General features: G+C 41.8%; 2 protein-coding genes across 2 annotated transcripts in view; one reads left to right on the top strand and one right to left on the bottom strand.

The window, feature by feature from the left end:
• LOC138753096 (CUB and sushi domain-containing protein 3-like) overlaps positions 1 to 16,010 on the top strand; it is a 691,055-nt gene that overhangs the window by 330,461 nt on the left and 344,584 nt on the right. The window lies entirely within an intron of this gene.
• The window catches only part of LOC138755143 (uncharacterized), a 123,285-nt gene continuing 113,743 nt past the window's right edge, over positions 6,469 to 16,010 (bottom strand). Inside the window, exon 5 of the transcript XR_011352052.1 lies at positions 6,469 to 7,189. The gene's annotated coding sequence lies outside the window, so the exon portion shown is untranslated. The remainder of the gene's footprint in view (positions 7,190 to 16,010) is intronic.

Below are 16,010 nucleotides of genomic sequence, written 5' to 3'. Positions count from 1 at the left end.
TTTAAACTAATGTGTAAGAAAAAATATATTTTTCTTTAAATCTGTGATCAAGGTGGCAACTTTAGCCGAGTCCATCAAACATAAAAATGAGGAGCTCAGGAGTAAGTCAGTATTTCAACTTCTTTGGTAACTCTCCAATTAAATATTAGCGGGGTACAGTGAGTTTATCCAAATAGATGGTCTTTTTTTGTGCTTCTCAGTTAGTACTATAAATAAACAAACGTTGATTAATTTTAACTGGTTTGTGCATCTTTACAATCTGGTCAAATATTATGTGGTTTGTTGTGGAATATTTATTTTACGTGAAAATTAGCTTAAATTAAAACCAAATATGAAATTAGCTCTAACAGGTTCATTGCAAATTGTCTCATGGAAAATAAGTGCTAATTTCAGCAGCTTTAATACTTCAAATTTGAAGAACTTGGTTCCCATTCTTAAATTAATTCCCCTCTTTAATTTTACCCAACAGAGAATGGAAGATTTTATCTCTCAAATTTTCATTGGATTCAATCCAACCACCTAACTATAATACTGTTGATATCCTCTAAATAAATAGCTGAATTACACATGGCTTTTCTTGAATATTTGTAACTGAAAATGGACTTACACCAAAGTGGAACAGTGAGACTGCATTGGTAGTACAGGGTGTCTTGCTAAATTCATAAAACAGCCAACAAGAAGAACTCTGTTTAATTCTACCATTGGTTCCATCACATGGATCAACTTGATCTTCCCCATATTTTTATTTTATTGGTGATTAACTTAGCTTCTTTGTCTAGAAAAGCCATGTCAATTATGAAACAAAATTACATGGTATTATTATCCAACTTACCTTCTGACTGGGCATCCTCCAACTGGATGGCATTAATATCGACTTCTCTGGCTTTCGTTCAACCCTCCCTTTCACTTCTTTTCCTATTACCTTCCCCCAGCTCTTTCTCTCTCCATTTTTCACACAGATTTCTCACCTCTCCACTTATCACATCCAATGAGAAACTTTTTGTTTCTCTGGATTCCTCTCCCAGCAAGCATTGGCCGCACAGGTAGACCCCGATTTACAATGTCCCAACTTGCGATATTTTTAAATTACAATCCTCACAATATGTTTCAAGTTGCGATGGTTCCCCACACTTACGATACCTGGCGCAGTGATGCAATGATGCTACTCTTTCACAATGCTGGGAGTAGCGCTAGAGTAGCGTTTAGCATTATGTGTCACGTCAAGTCAGAGTTGTGTGGTGTCAAATGTGCAGATTTCAGTCACTGGGGAGAAAAAGCGAGAGCCTACTCAGAGTGCTGCCACTGATAAAAGTACCTAGGGTCCTTAAAACAGCATTTTCAGCTGTGTGTCTTCTTCGTTCCTCCAACCAGTTTGAGGAGATGTGCATGACCATCCTCTTCCTCAACCTGTTGGGCCACATATTTTCTGGAGACACAGGATACCATGTTGGCTAGATGCATCTCTTTTCCACACGTATACCAAAGTGATGTTGTACTTTTGAAGCCTGAGCATCATTCTTTGGAACCTCACTGGCACTGCATGTATCGGCTTCTTCAATATCGTGACCAGATCGGTCTCTGTGGTCACTTGTCTACCATAGGCATAGTAATTGAACTTGGAACAGGCAAAAGGAACTGCCAATAACTCCTTTTCAATCTGCGCATACCTGGTTTCTGTGTCAGTGAGTGACCTAGATGCCTAGGTCTCAGATGTCCCGTCTGGCAGGTGTGCTGCACCTAGGCCATACTGCGATGCATCACAGCTCAGCAACACTGGACTTTGTATGTCGTTGTACGACAAAACTGGTGGGCATGACATATACATCTTTAAAGCGTTGAATGCATTCTGTTGCTGCTCGTGCCACATCCGCTCCACATCTTTATGTGTCGGTTGTCACAGTGGAGTTGTGAGTTCACTTGAGCTTGGGATGAACTTGCCCAGGTAGTTAACCCTACAAAGGAATCTTTGTAGGGCTGTCACGTCTTCTGGGGCCGGCATCTTGCTGATTGCCTTGGTTTTGTCCACGTCAGGCCTCTACTAGTAAACACCCGGCTACGTAACTGACCTGATTCAGCCAGAATTAGAATTAGCACTTAAGTCTTCCTGGCTCGGTCAAGTATCTTCTTTAAATTTGTGTCGTGTTACTCTAAATTCTTGCCACCTATCTTGCCGTCAATTATGATGGCACAAGGGTACCCAACAAAAATTTGCACTATGGATCTCTGGAATACTTCATTGGCCAAATTGATCCCGAATGGCATTTGCAGAAATCTGTATCAACCGAACCCAGTGCTAAATGTGGTCAGTAGTGATAATTTGTAATTGAGCTTGATCTGCCAGAAGATTTTCCGTGTCTAAAACAGAGAACATAGTTGCGCTAACCATTTGTGTGGCAAATTCCTCCATGGTGCACATCAGATGGTGCAGACTCACAGGATTGTATTGAGGTCTCACAGGTTTATATCTATCTGGATCTTTTGACCATCTTTCTTCTTGGCAGTTACCATGGAGGACATCCATTTGGTCAGCTCATAGACCAGGGTAATCACACCAGGTCTTGCATTCTGTCCAGCTTGGTCTTGACCTTGTCTTTTATCACCACTGGTATATAGTGCGCTGGACTAACCACGGGTCTCACTTCTGGGTCAAGCCACCTGGAATACATTACTGGCAACTTCCCTAGCTCATCTGTGAAAAGGTTGATTTATTCTGAAAAAAATTCTCTGGGACAAATCATCTTTGGAGGGGCTCATTTGGTGTATTTCTTTGCTAAGCGAGACAAGTCCCATGTCCATGCATGCACTCAGGCCCAACAGAGGCATGAGATCTTCGTGAACACGAAGAACATTAGTTCGTGTAATTTCAGCTACACCATGCCATTGGTTTTGATTTGCTGCCACTATACGTCACTAGACTCGTTTGATCTGACATATGGCTTAATCTGTTCCATTTTCTTCAGCCAACTGAATGTTCTGTGACATGATGATTCTGCTCTTGTGTTAACCTTCATTTTTGCCATCTTGCCATTGACTTTCATAGTCACAAAGGCTTTATTGTTTCCTCTGATTTGCATTTCTGCTGAGTTCCCTGCCATCCGCAGAGTTAGCCCATCAACATAGTACTCATCATCTGGGCTGCTTCCCTTTTGCTCCAGCTCCAACTGGTTGATCGTACTCCTAGGTCTGGGCCTAGTGTTGGTTTGCTCTCTGGCTCTGTAGCATCTGCTGAAATGGTTCCATTTTCTGCAGGATCTGCACAACTGGCTGAATGCCAGCCACATTTCTCATCTTGCCACGTGGTCGCCTCTGCAGTTCCTGCACTTTGCTCTGGATGATGTATGGCATGGTCTGGCTGGCTTTTCCTCCTACCTCCAGCCATTGTCTGTTTGCAGGTCCCACCTGGACTGTGTCAACACTCATGGCATGTTGGTGTGGAGGGGCTAGCTCTCTGCTATTGTCCTCCATGGTTTCATTAGCCAAACAGGTAGAGATAGGCTTTGCTAGCATTGTCACACAGAAGTGCCTTCCTCATACTGTCATCACAAGTGCCACAGACCATCCTGTCTTTAATTACTTCTTCACAGAATGTTCCCAAAGTTACAGGTCTTTGCCCTGATTTTCAAATCACTGACGTACGCGTTAATTGACTTGCCAGGCTTTTGGTCTCGATTGTTAAACTTGTATTTCTCCATCGTTACATTTATCTGTGGGTTGCACATTTCCAAGTTTTCATTTTAGACACTCTGGGTCCTCTCTCAACTCAGCCAGACTGGTACCAAGTTCCCCTTCATACACTTCATCTGTGTGCACAAATGACCTCTCCCTTTCAATGGCTTCCTGGCCCACTAAATTCAATAAAATATACTCTCTAGTGTGGGCAGGCTTGTCGCTATGTGCTGCTGCAATAAATTTGTTGTACTCTTGCTCAGAACTATGCTAGTTCTCAGTTACATTGCCCTCAAGCACGAGTGGGTCAGGCCTTCTAAATCTGTCTGCCATTATGGCACCTGCTGCAACGTGGTGTTGGTCACTCGATTTTGGACGGTTGGAAGGCCTCAGGCTTGGGATGCTTGTGATCCCACTTCTGACACCATGTTTTCTATTGTGTGCTGAGACTTGCCAAAGCAAGTCCTTTGCAGCACTTGTTCATGCATAGAGCACTGTTGCGAGTACTGTGGCTGCAACACAATTGCAGCGGGTGCAGATCAACTGATGGCAGTGGCTGTCTACAGTCCCCGAATGGGAGGAAGGAACAAAAGAGGGTGTGGTTGGTCTTTAAGTATGTTGGCTACATTTCTAGAGCACTGGAAGATATAAATGGAGTCATGGAGGGGAAGGAAGTTTGCATTACCTTCTGAGCTGCATTCACTACACGTAGTTTGTTTCGATTTTTAACAGAGAAGCTCCCAGACCAGGCTGTGATGGATCCAAGTAAATAGGCTTTCGATGGTGAATCTGCAGAAGTTGTTGAGGGGAAGGTGGGACATGCCAAACTCCTTTAGACCAAATAAAATAGAGATATTTACGCACTTCCTTGATTGCTACTTCATTGTGCGTGTCCCAGTTGAGGTCACTGGATATATCTATTCCTAAACATTTGAAGCTGTCTTCTCTCTTGACTTCAGTGGCATTAATGTGGTGAAGGATGTAGACTCTTCCCTTCTCTTGAATTTAATGATCATCTCCTTTGTCTTATCGAGAGGTGGCTATCTTGGCACCATGCTAAGGGGGACACAGTTAGCATAGTACTTAACACAAGCTGTTACAGTGCCAGCAACCTGAGTTTGAATCTGTTGCTGTCTGTAAGGAATTTCTCCCCATGACTGCATGGATTTGATAATACAAGTGATAATGGGCTTATTGTCATACACTTGGACAATATACATAGGCATCAAAATTTTTACTTGCTGGCCCTGAATATTTTTTTCTTTTTAAAAAAAATATTGGAGGGAACTTAATTGAATTTAAAAATAAAATAGGTATGTTGGGTGGATAGATAATTAATGTTTTCAGCAAACCAAGTGCAAAATAAGTGGCTTGCAATAGTGCAGACATTTCTTTTACTGTCCATTATTATTGTATTTGAGAGCTGTGGGAAAGAATCTCTTCTTGAATCTATCAGACTTCTGTGCCTTCCACCTGAAGATGGCAATGAGAAGAGGTTGTGATCCTGGCGGCCTTTCTGAGGCAGTGCCTCACAAGGATATCTGCAATGGACTGTGATGGATTTGGCTATGGTTGTTCCCTCCTGCAACCTTCTGCATCCCTGGACATTCAAATTCCTTAACTAGGTTGTGGTGGAACCAATCAGTAAACTTTACTCAGTGCACCTGTAGAAGTTTGAGAAGTTTGACGTTTGAACTCTCCTCAGAAAGTTGAGACATTAGTCTGCCTTCTTCACGGTGGTTTTGACTGTGTTGGATCCAGGAAAATTCTTCTAAAATATGCACTCCTAGGAATTTGAAGGTTCTAACTTTCTTCACCTGCACACCATCATGCTTGGTCTTCCTTCCAAAAGCCAACAATAAACTCTTTGGTCTTGGTGATGTTAACAGCAAGATTGTTGTTCTGGCACCACACAACCAAGTTCTCGAATTTCATCCTGTTTTCTGACTCCAGTTATTCTTCCAATTTGTCAATTGAGTTGAAGAAAAACTTGGCAACATAATCATAAGTGTACAGGGAGTAGAGTCAGACAGAGCAGTACAGCCTTGAAATGCTCCTGTATGGATTGTCTGAATGGAGGAAATAATGTTGTTTCTCCACACCATTTGGGGTTTGCTGATGAGCAAGTCAATGATCAGTGGCAGAAGGCTGAACGGAGTTCCAGATCCTTTAGTTTGGTCATTGGTTTTGCTTGTATGATGGCGTTGAATGCTGAGCTCTAGTCAATGAACAACAACCTGGTGTAAACTTTATTTTGGACTATCAGCCATTCTTAAAATTTCTTTTGGGTTTGGCACGTTTCAGAATCTCCTCAAAGTTTTTAAAAAACCCACTTCCCTGAGCAGAAGTCAAGTTTTGGTTTCTTCCATACTTCTACTGACTACACTCAAAAAAATATTAAAAGTATTTATGGTATGTCAAGTGGAAAGACAACAAGGTTTTTACTTAAATGTGCTGAGAGGTCTGGTGAATCCCCTGTTGAGAAGGGGAGTATGCAGAGTAGAGGGCCAGCAAGATGGCTCTTCATTGACCTGTTTTGATGAAAAGTGGATTGACATGGATCCAGGTCCTTGCTGAGATAGGAGTTAGTGCACCATAACCAATCTATAAAACTTTATCATAACATGGCAGTGGCCATAAGATTTGGCTGCAAAGCATTTTGGAATGGACTAAGATCTTAAATACGAGCATGATACTCCAAGCCTTTTTTTCTCTTTTATTCTGAAGAAATGGAAGAAAAATTTCCTCAGATTTTATGGCAATATTTTTCTCTCAACCAATTTCACCAATACAAATGGATGAAGTATTTCTAATTGTTACCATTTTCAAATACATCTTGGATCTTCAGTAAATTGCTTTATTACATTTTGTGGTCTTAAAAAGGAATGCTATAAATGCAATTTTTTTTTCTATTGAAGCTTCCGCAGATGTGAATGGGGAAATTAGTGATGTTTAAAACTTGGATCAATGAATAAGATGTTGTTATGTGATATGCATTTGGAGGTGTTGGTAGTGATTGATGCATGGGAATAATTGAATGTAATTGAAGTTATTTCCTCATTCTTAAATGGAAATTATACTCATGAAATATAATGGCATGGATCTGAGAAAGTGAATGTGAGAAAAAAAAGGGTAAATCAATGAGAAAATGCATTTTTTTTAACATCTAAAATTATTAATTTTCTTGGGGGACCTGCCCAGTTCTTGGTATTCCTGATGAAAGATTATTAGCCTTAAACACTGACTGTCTATTCTTTCCCATGGAAGCTTCTTGACCTGTTGAGTTTCTTCACCAATTTGTGCATTTTCCAGTTTTCCAGCATCTGTGGACTTGCTTACCATGGGTGATGAATGACCGTCATCCTGTGGCCATTCGCAAAAGGTTCACTGGGCATGTGAGAACTTCTAATATGTTAGTCGAAAAGAGCTGTTGAGCTGAGTCATGGTAGCTTCCTCAAAATGAAGTGGAATCTGCCTGATAAGATCATGTTCAAAGCCATCAGTTTCAGACATACTGCACTTCCTGCAAAAAAGAAAGTGTGTAATTGTTCACCGTGTCTCTCTTCAAGGCATTAATAATGGCACTTTTACAACATTTTCATTCAATCTTTCAATTGATCTTCTATATGCTGATTGCATGACACATTTAATTTATGGCTTGGAGGTGTTTACTTCTAACAATACATGCTGAATGTGGGGAGAAATAAGAAAACATCCAATGTTATGTATGTTCTGATCATTTTGGTGTCCCACATTGCTTGGCAATTTCTCTTTGCAAAGGATTTACTCTGTATGCTCTATAATCTAAAGGATTTTGTTGATGCAGTTAGGAAATGTGAATCTTTAAGTAAAACATTCATTAAGCAAATAATAATTCACAATTGTGACTGGATATATGCTCAACAAAAAAATGTGATAAGTGGATTGCTTGTTTCAGGCATGTCAGAGCCATGTTACATTTATATTTCTCTTAGCTTTAGGAAGATCCAATCTAGTTTGTTTTTCAACATTACGGAGAATTTTTAACATTTTAGGATGTTGTTTACTGCTAAATTTAGCACGGTAGTTTGGGACAGGTAATAAGATCAATTAAAAATTGGAACGCCTCCATCTTCTGGTATGTCATTTACCAAATTAAGTTATTTCTTCACAGTCATGATTCTGAAGAGTAAGTTGTCTTTTCCCAGAGTTGATTTTCGGCAGAAAATGGTTGAGTTGGAAAAAGCACTATTTTACATGAGCACTCTTTTAACAAGATCCAATCAGATAGGGAAAAAGGAAATGACAGTTAACATTGGATCATCAATTGTAAAAAGAAATATCTGAATTAATGGGCATGTCACTAAAATGAATATGAATGTCTCATTAGGATCTTCTTTGCAGATGGAAATGGAGAAATAAAGAATACTTTTACTTGGCAAATTTTAAATTAAATTATGGTATTTGATTTTTGAATATTTGACATGTGATGAGGAGGGAAAGTGTGTAGTTCTAAATTAAACCAATACTGTGAGATATGGATGCATGCCACTACTGTATATATTCATAAGAATGTACACACTTATTTACTTGTGAGTAATTATATTGATAATGTGAAGAATTGTGGTCTTGATTGACAGTGTTGTTTCACAGCAGGCATCATCATTTTCATTACCTGATTATCAGTCATTTCCAGGTACTCTTTAGTGCAAAAGGCTGAAAATGGGCAAAATGTGTTTGGAGTCTTCAAGAGGGCCTCCTGAAACAGGATGTTGAAGGGGGCAGACAAAACTTTGTGTTGGGAAATGAGCCTGGCAAGGTGATTGGAATTTCAGTGGGAATTCATTTTTGGAACAAGTTCAAATTCATTATTATCATACAGTTGTAAAGTACAATTGGATGAAGCAGCATTCTTCGGTCCTTGGTGTAAAGCATGCAAACATGTATGTTGACATTTTACACATAGTTACAAGTGATTTATATGCAATACCTATATAAAAATCAAAAATTGTTCAATAATAGATTCTTGGAAGGTTTGCATAAGCAGAATGAGCAGATCGTCAGTGATTTAGTCTCACTGATCGTGGGAAGAAGCAGTTTCTCAGCCTGGTGGTGCTGGTTCTGAAGGGAGATGCTACGTGTGGAGAGGAGTTCAGAATAATTTTGCGAGCCTTCTTCACACAAAGATCCCGGTAAATCATGACAATGGCCTGAGAGAGAGAGTCCACAATGATCTTCACTGGCTAAAAGTTCCTATGGATTGACCTCCGATCCAATGCTACACAGAAGTCTGATGCAGCCAGCCAGGATGCTCTTGATAGAGCTCTTGTTGAAAGTCAACAGGATGGTGGCTGGTAGCCTTGACCGCTTCAGTTGCTGTTGCACCTTCTTGACAAGTGAGGAGCTGTTGTGTGTCCACAATAGATCACTACTTAAATGGACTCTATGGAACTTGGTGCTCTCTACTCTCTACATTACAGTTATTGATGTGTAGTAGAGGATGGTCATCCTTAGTCCTGAAATCTACAATCTTCCCCTTTGACTTAGCCATATTGAGAAGCAAGTTGTTAATATGAGAATTTCTCCTCTTCTCTGAAGTGTGACTCATAATTGTTGCTGATGAGTCCAACTACTGTGGAGGGAAAAGGGTATAGCATCATCAGTGGAATAGTTCTGTCTATAGGCGAACTGAAATGGGTTCAGCGTCTCTGGCTTCATTAACAACAAAGATAATCACATTACAGAGAAGAGGTGAAAAATCTCATGAACCTGATTCTCAACATGGAGAAGACAAAGGAGATGATCGTACTCTTCAGGAGGACCAAGAATGACCACCCTCATCTAAACATGAACAACCTTGTAGTAGATTGAGTGTAGAGCACTACCTTCCTTGGAGTTCACTTAGCTAATGACCTATCATGGACACTCAACATCTCCTCACTTGTCAGGAAGGCACAACAGTGACTGTACTTCCTGATAAGACTGAAGTGGGCAAGGCTACTGGCCACCATGATGTCAACTTTCTTTAGGAGCTCTAGCGAGAGCATTCTGGTGACTGCATCACAGTGTGGGTATGGAGGTCAATCCATAGGACCATAAGAGTATTAGAGAGGATCACTGGTATCTCCCTCCACCTTCAACTCCCCCCCACCCCCCGTCAATGTGATCTAACAGGATTATTGTCTGATGAGTGCATGCAAAATCATTGAGGACCTCTTCCACCCTGCACACAGCATCTTTCAGCTGCTCCCATTGGGGAAGAGTTACAGGATATCAGAGCCAGCGAGCGCGTATTTTCAGATGACACAAAAATGGGTGGAGTTCTGTATTGTCAAGAAAATTGACAAAGTATACAGCAGGAGCAAGATCAGTTGGAGATATAAGTGAAAGATGGAGTTTAATCCAGACAAGTGTGAAATGTTTTGCATTCAGAGATCAAATTTAAGAGGAACTTATACCATAAATTATCAGTCTCTTAGGAGTATTGATGTCCATAGATATTGGCGTGAAATTCTCAGCTCCCTGGAACTAGCAACCTAGGCACATGGCATACTTGAATTTAATGATTGGGATAATGAGTGTAAAAGTTGGAAATTCATATTAAATCTAAGTCTTAGGTGAGGCCCCATTCAGAGTATTGTGTGCAGTTTTGGGTGCCACATTACAGGAAGGATATAGAGGGTTTGGAGAGAGTGTGGAAGAGGTTGAGCAAGATATTTTCAGTTTAGAGAGTATGAGCCAGAAGAGGTAGGACAGACTTGGATTATTTTCCAAGATTACCAGAGGTGAGGAAAACCCTGACAGAAGTTTATAAAAATTATGGAGTAATAGATAGGGATCTATCTACATTAATTTTATCTTTTTTTCATTTGGGTAAACTTATTGCATTGACTGACTTCCACTTATAATGAACAGTGACTGAATGTGTTGGGAGGAATAAGAGAGTATTTCAAGGCAGCATTGATATGACATTGATAAATTAATTGTGCTTTGTTATCTAAACACCTCAGTATGTTACCACAATAGATTGCATTCCATATCATCCATTATCCGATGTGCTAAGGATATTCATTGCATCACTTTTATCAATACCTTTATTAACTTTGGGGTGGCAGGATCATAAATGACAACAAATTACAATGAAAAAAATCATCCCTTATAAATACCAAAATGAGATTTAACCATTGATAATTTAGTTTGCATTTAAAATGTTTATCTTTTAGCCTACATTATTCTCATCTGATATTGTGTATCCAGTGATGTGTCAACCAAACAGCATGGATTTTTAAAAAACTTGCAAGTATTCTCTTCAATATTTCATCGTTATATGTTATATTCCTTGGAATATTTGCCTTTGGACATTAATTTTTACCCAGTCTCTATTTCTCAATTTTAAGACACAATAATACGGTACTTAAAATATACAGCAGTATATTTTGGCTGTAACAAGCAAAAAATTACGTATCTTTATGTGCAATCCATACATTATGCAATGTATACAATACAATAATTATTATATGAAATGTATTACTGTAAATAAAATAATCATAACAAATTTGCATGTAATTTCAACCTTTGCAGCAAACTGCTGCAACATGTTGGAAGTTGTATCTTTTAGTGTTTTTATTGGTAACATTGAAGTTCAGCAATTGTAGGAGAAGATAGAAACAGATTAATGTCTTATTTTCTATTTGACATCACTGCCAAGAAAGTCACAATAACTGTGTGATCAACAATGGATTTTATTCACACCCGTCAATCAAAATAAATTAGATAAAAAAGGAAATTTGTGAAATGTCAGCCGTATTCAAGGTGGCATCTGTGAAATATTGTGTTGATGCAAGTTTGATTATGGGAAAGATAATTTTGTGTAATAGGTTTGCTCTGGCAATAAAATACACAATTAATTTAAATAAATTTTAACTGTAAAAGAGTAAAATACTAGAAGAGTGATTTTCTGTTCTTATACTTCTCATAACTTGGTAGTTACATAAATCAAATTCCAATCGAGGACAATTTCAAATGATTGTTTTTCTTCCCTTATTTATATGAATATCTTTGGCTGTGGAATTTCAGATGAAGAAGAAAATCAATGCATGATATATTTTTCTCTAATCAGATGTAAAAGTTTTTGTTGTTAATCTTTCCCCTTCATCTTATGAATTTGTCAATGCCACCTTCCTTGTGCATCCCAGAACAGATGCCCTGACCGCCTTCATCACAGCAGTGGGAGTGTACTTGAGCAGCTAGTTGATGGACACTGGCAACCGCTGGTCTCTTTCAGTAAATACCTCAGACCATGAGAGCTAAATTACAGTGCTTTTTTGATAGAGAACTGTTTGCTTTCTACCTGGCAATTTGGCATTTCTGATACTTCATGGAGGGCAGGAAGTTCAAAATTAACAAGGAACACAGACCCCTTCCCTTCACTCAGACTTTAATAGTGAGCTTGGCTGTGTCACCACCAGGGCTTGGCTTGAGCCCATCGATTGGTTGGTTCTAGCATCTGGGCCCCGATTGGGCCCCCTGGGATTCTCTGGTGGTGATTGGCCAGTTTCAACATTCTTCCAGTGGCTTATGGAAGCGGGCATCTTAGACCATGCGAGGTCTTCCTGGTTGCTGTGTTCAATTATCATAGATTTATAAACAGTGTGTTTGCAAAAACAGTATTCAAAAAGGAAAATTCCCCAAAAACCTAGGTCAGTGAGTCAAGTAAGTCAGTCCAAAAAACAATCTCAAAGTTCAATGTCCAAGTTTAATTCTTTTATCTGATATGAAAGGATGTTGTCTTGAACGTCGGAGAGAGAAATGACTGAGGTTGCATTACAGTTAACTTCTGAATCCTCACTTATGAGGCATGTACATTTCATTCAGCTCTCCATCTGCCTCTGAACATCCAACTGCTGCTCCAACCGCTGCTCTCTCTTTCACAACTGGATTCTCCCTCTGTTCTTGAAAGTTCCAAGCAATTGGTGAGTCAGCACTCAGCTGCAGCACAGGTTGCACAGAGTTCTTAACAGAAATCCTTCCTTTATAATGACAGTCCACAGTCAAAAAGGACAATCCATGGTCCATAACACTGTGTAAAAATTGCTTCTCCGGGAAAAACAGTTCCTCCTCATCTCCTTCATAAATCTACTACCCTGAATCTTGAGGCTATACCTCCAAGTTCTCGTCTCACCTACCAGTGGAAAAAAAAACATAGCTACCTTTATCTTATCTATGTGTTTCATAATTTTATATGTTTCTATAAGATCCCCCTCAATCTTCTAAATTCCAGTGAGTACTCAATCTCTCCTCATAGGCTAACCCCCTCATCTCTGGAATCAACCTAGTGAGCCTCCACTGCCCCACTTCCAAAACATGTACATCTTTCTTTAACTAGGAAGACCAGATCTGCACGCAGTACTCCAGATATGGCCTAAACAGCACCTTGTACAGTTGCAGCATAAACTGCCTGCTCTTAAATTCAATGCCTCGAGCAATAATGGCCAACATTCCATTTGCCATCTTGATAGCCTGCTGTCTGCTGAACCTGCAAGCCAACCTTTTGTGATTCATGCACAAGCACTCCCAAGTCGTTCTGCATGGCAGCATGCTGGAATCGTGTGCTATTTAAATGGTGTTCTCATCTTCAGGGTGTTCAGGTTGTGCTGGGAATTGTTAAAAGAACCTGAAATAGATGGTTGTTTTCACTTTTCAAACCACACTAAATTATTTTTCAATTATGTAACACTGAAACAAACAGTTCCAACTAAATAATTTCATGGAACTGCCACAGACAGAAAACATGACACATGTGGAGTCTCTCAGTTCAATGCATCTTGCAACCTTCTGTAGTTTTCACTTGTTTCCCAGCTGGACGTGGATGAATGAGCACTGAAATATTTGACATGTCATAAAAGGGACTACCATTTGAATGGGGTAACATGACTTTCAAACTATTTAGTGTGGAATGAAAACAAAATAAAAAGAAGTTTGGGAATTTGCTGTCAGTGGTCGGCTGCCCACATGGCTCCTGACCTTGATTGTATGTAAATATGCATTGAAGAGGGTCGCCAGGGCATACACTAGGATGATTCTTGATGGTAGTAGCCTCAGGGGCATATCTACGGAAAATAGCGCCTATGGCAGTGTGGTGCACTGTCGTACAGAAAGCAGATGCAAGATTTAAAGACCGATCAACAGGCTTTATTCCACTTAAAGTCCCTGCTGCAGTTAGCTGTGCTGGCTCCGTGTGACTGACCTCGAGGAGCCAGATGTGGCTTATATTCCTGGCGGATGATTGGCAGCTGACCGGGTTAGCTTGGTCCATTCAGGTCAGCTGATGGACAGCCAAGTTTTGTCTTGTCCGCCAGTGCTCTTCCTGCAGGTACACAGGTTTCCCCCTGCAGTAGGCTAGTGGTGTATCACCACATTCAACCCCTTTAAAATTGTCCTTGTGAGGTGGTGGGGGGGAATTTACATCCAAAGTTCCACAAGCCCCAAACATTTGTATATATTTACAAATTTAGACAGTCCGGCAGCCGTTGGAGTCTCTGTGACCATCGCAGGGTGGCTCCTGGTCAAGGGTCGGCAAGGGTAAGCGGTGGCTGGGGCAGGGACCGGAGCAGTAGGGTGGCTGGGGCGGCCAGAGTTAGAGCATGTGTGAGGTGTTGGATGGGTGGGGGAGCGGGGTCATCCCCCACGGTTTGAGAGTGTCTGGGGGTGCCCAGGGTAGGGAAGGCATGGCAGGCTGATGTGGTCCTGGGTGCCCCACAGCTGTCCAGGGCAGGGGAGAAGCCTCGGGCCAGCATGGCCCTGGGATGAAGGAGGCTGTTGTTGTGCTCCCGCTGGTGCCAGGTCCCTGATTGAGATGTTGTCCTCCCTACCGCTGGGATACCTAATGTATGCATAGTTGTGGTTGGTGTATAGGAGGAACACCTGCTCATCCAGGGGGTCAGCCTTGTAGGCCCCCATGTGTCTATGCAGAAGCACCAGTCCCAGGGACGTGAGCCATGTTGGGAGTGAGATTCCAGTCACCACTTTCCTGGGGAATGAAAACAGGCGTTTATGAAGGGTCTCATTGGTAGCCGTGCACAGGAGTGACCTGATGGCATGGAGCGCCTCGGGGAGGGCGTCCTGCCAGTACTCTATGGACCAGCCCTTGGACTTAAGGGCCAGGAGGACTGCCTTCCACATTACCCCATTCTCATGTTGCACTTGTCCATTACCTCTCGGGTTGTAACTAGTTGTGTGACTAGTTGCGATGCCCCTTGAAGTCAGGTACTGGCGTAGCTCCTCACTCTTTAAGCTGGACTCCTGGTCGCTGTGGATGAATGTGGGGTAGCTGAACATGGTGAAGGTTTGAGTCAGCACTCTGATGATGGTGGCCTTGGAGGTGTCTGGGCATGGGATAGTGAAGGGAAGTGGGAGTACTCGTCTATGACAACGAGGAAATAGACATTCTGATTCGTGGAAGTCAGGGGGCCCTTGAAGTCTATGCTGAGGCATTCAGTGGCCTTTATGAATTGGGCCTGGTGCGGGCAGATGAAGTGGGGCTTGCATTCCGCGCAGATCTGACATGCCTCTATCATGGTCCTCACGTCCTGGACGGTGTATGGGAGGTTTCGGGACTTGATAAAATGACATAGGCGAGTGACACCTGGGTGGCAGAGGGAATCGTGCAGGGATTGCAGCTGGTTGTCATGGAGAGATGCGCAGGTCTGTGAGGGGGCATCAGGGAAGTCGTTAAATTTCCCCAGTCGATACTGGATGTCATAGCTGTACATGGCTAGCTTGACTTATCAGCGCAAGATCTTATTGTTCTTGATCTTGCCTTTGTGGGTGGTGCTGAACTCCACTGCACGCTGGTCAGTGAGGAGGGTAAATCTCCTACCAGCCGGGTAGTAGCGCCAGTGGTGGACGGCTTCCACGGAGTGCCCTAGCTCAGAACCGTGAAGGGTTCTAGAGAAAAAAGCAACATGGCGTCTCTCCTGGTTAAGGGTAGTGGCAAGGGCCACATCAGAGGCATCGCTCTCCACCTGGAAGGGGAGAGTCTTCATCCATGGCATGCATCGTGGCGTCTGCAATGTCCTGCCTGATGCAATGAAAGCTGCCTGCGCCTCAGTTGGGAGGGGAAAGGTGGTGGTCTGGGCCAGTGGATGGACCTTGTCCGAGAAGCGGGGAACCCACTGCATGTAATAAGAGAAAAGCCAAAGGCTCCTGCGTACGGCCTTGAGCGTGTGTGGGAGGGGTAGCTCCATTAATGGGCACATTCATTGTTGATCCGGGCCAATGACACCATGTGCTACGATGTACCCCAAGATGGTGAGGTGGGTGGTGCTGAACACACACTTCTCTTTATTGTACGTGAGGTTCAGCTC

The sequence above is a fragment of the Narcine bancroftii genome, chromosome 2 (assembly GCF_036971445.1).
Source record: "Narcine bancroftii isolate sNarBan1 chromosome 2, sNarBan1.hap1, whole genome shotgun sequence".
In the NCBI taxonomy this organism is placed as follows: domain Eukaryota; kingdom Metazoa; phylum Chordata; class Chondrichthyes; order Torpediniformes; family Narcinidae; genus Narcine; species Narcine bancroftii.
Note: the sequence above shows the minus strand (reverse complement) of the source record. Positions and strands in the feature narration are given on the sequence as shown.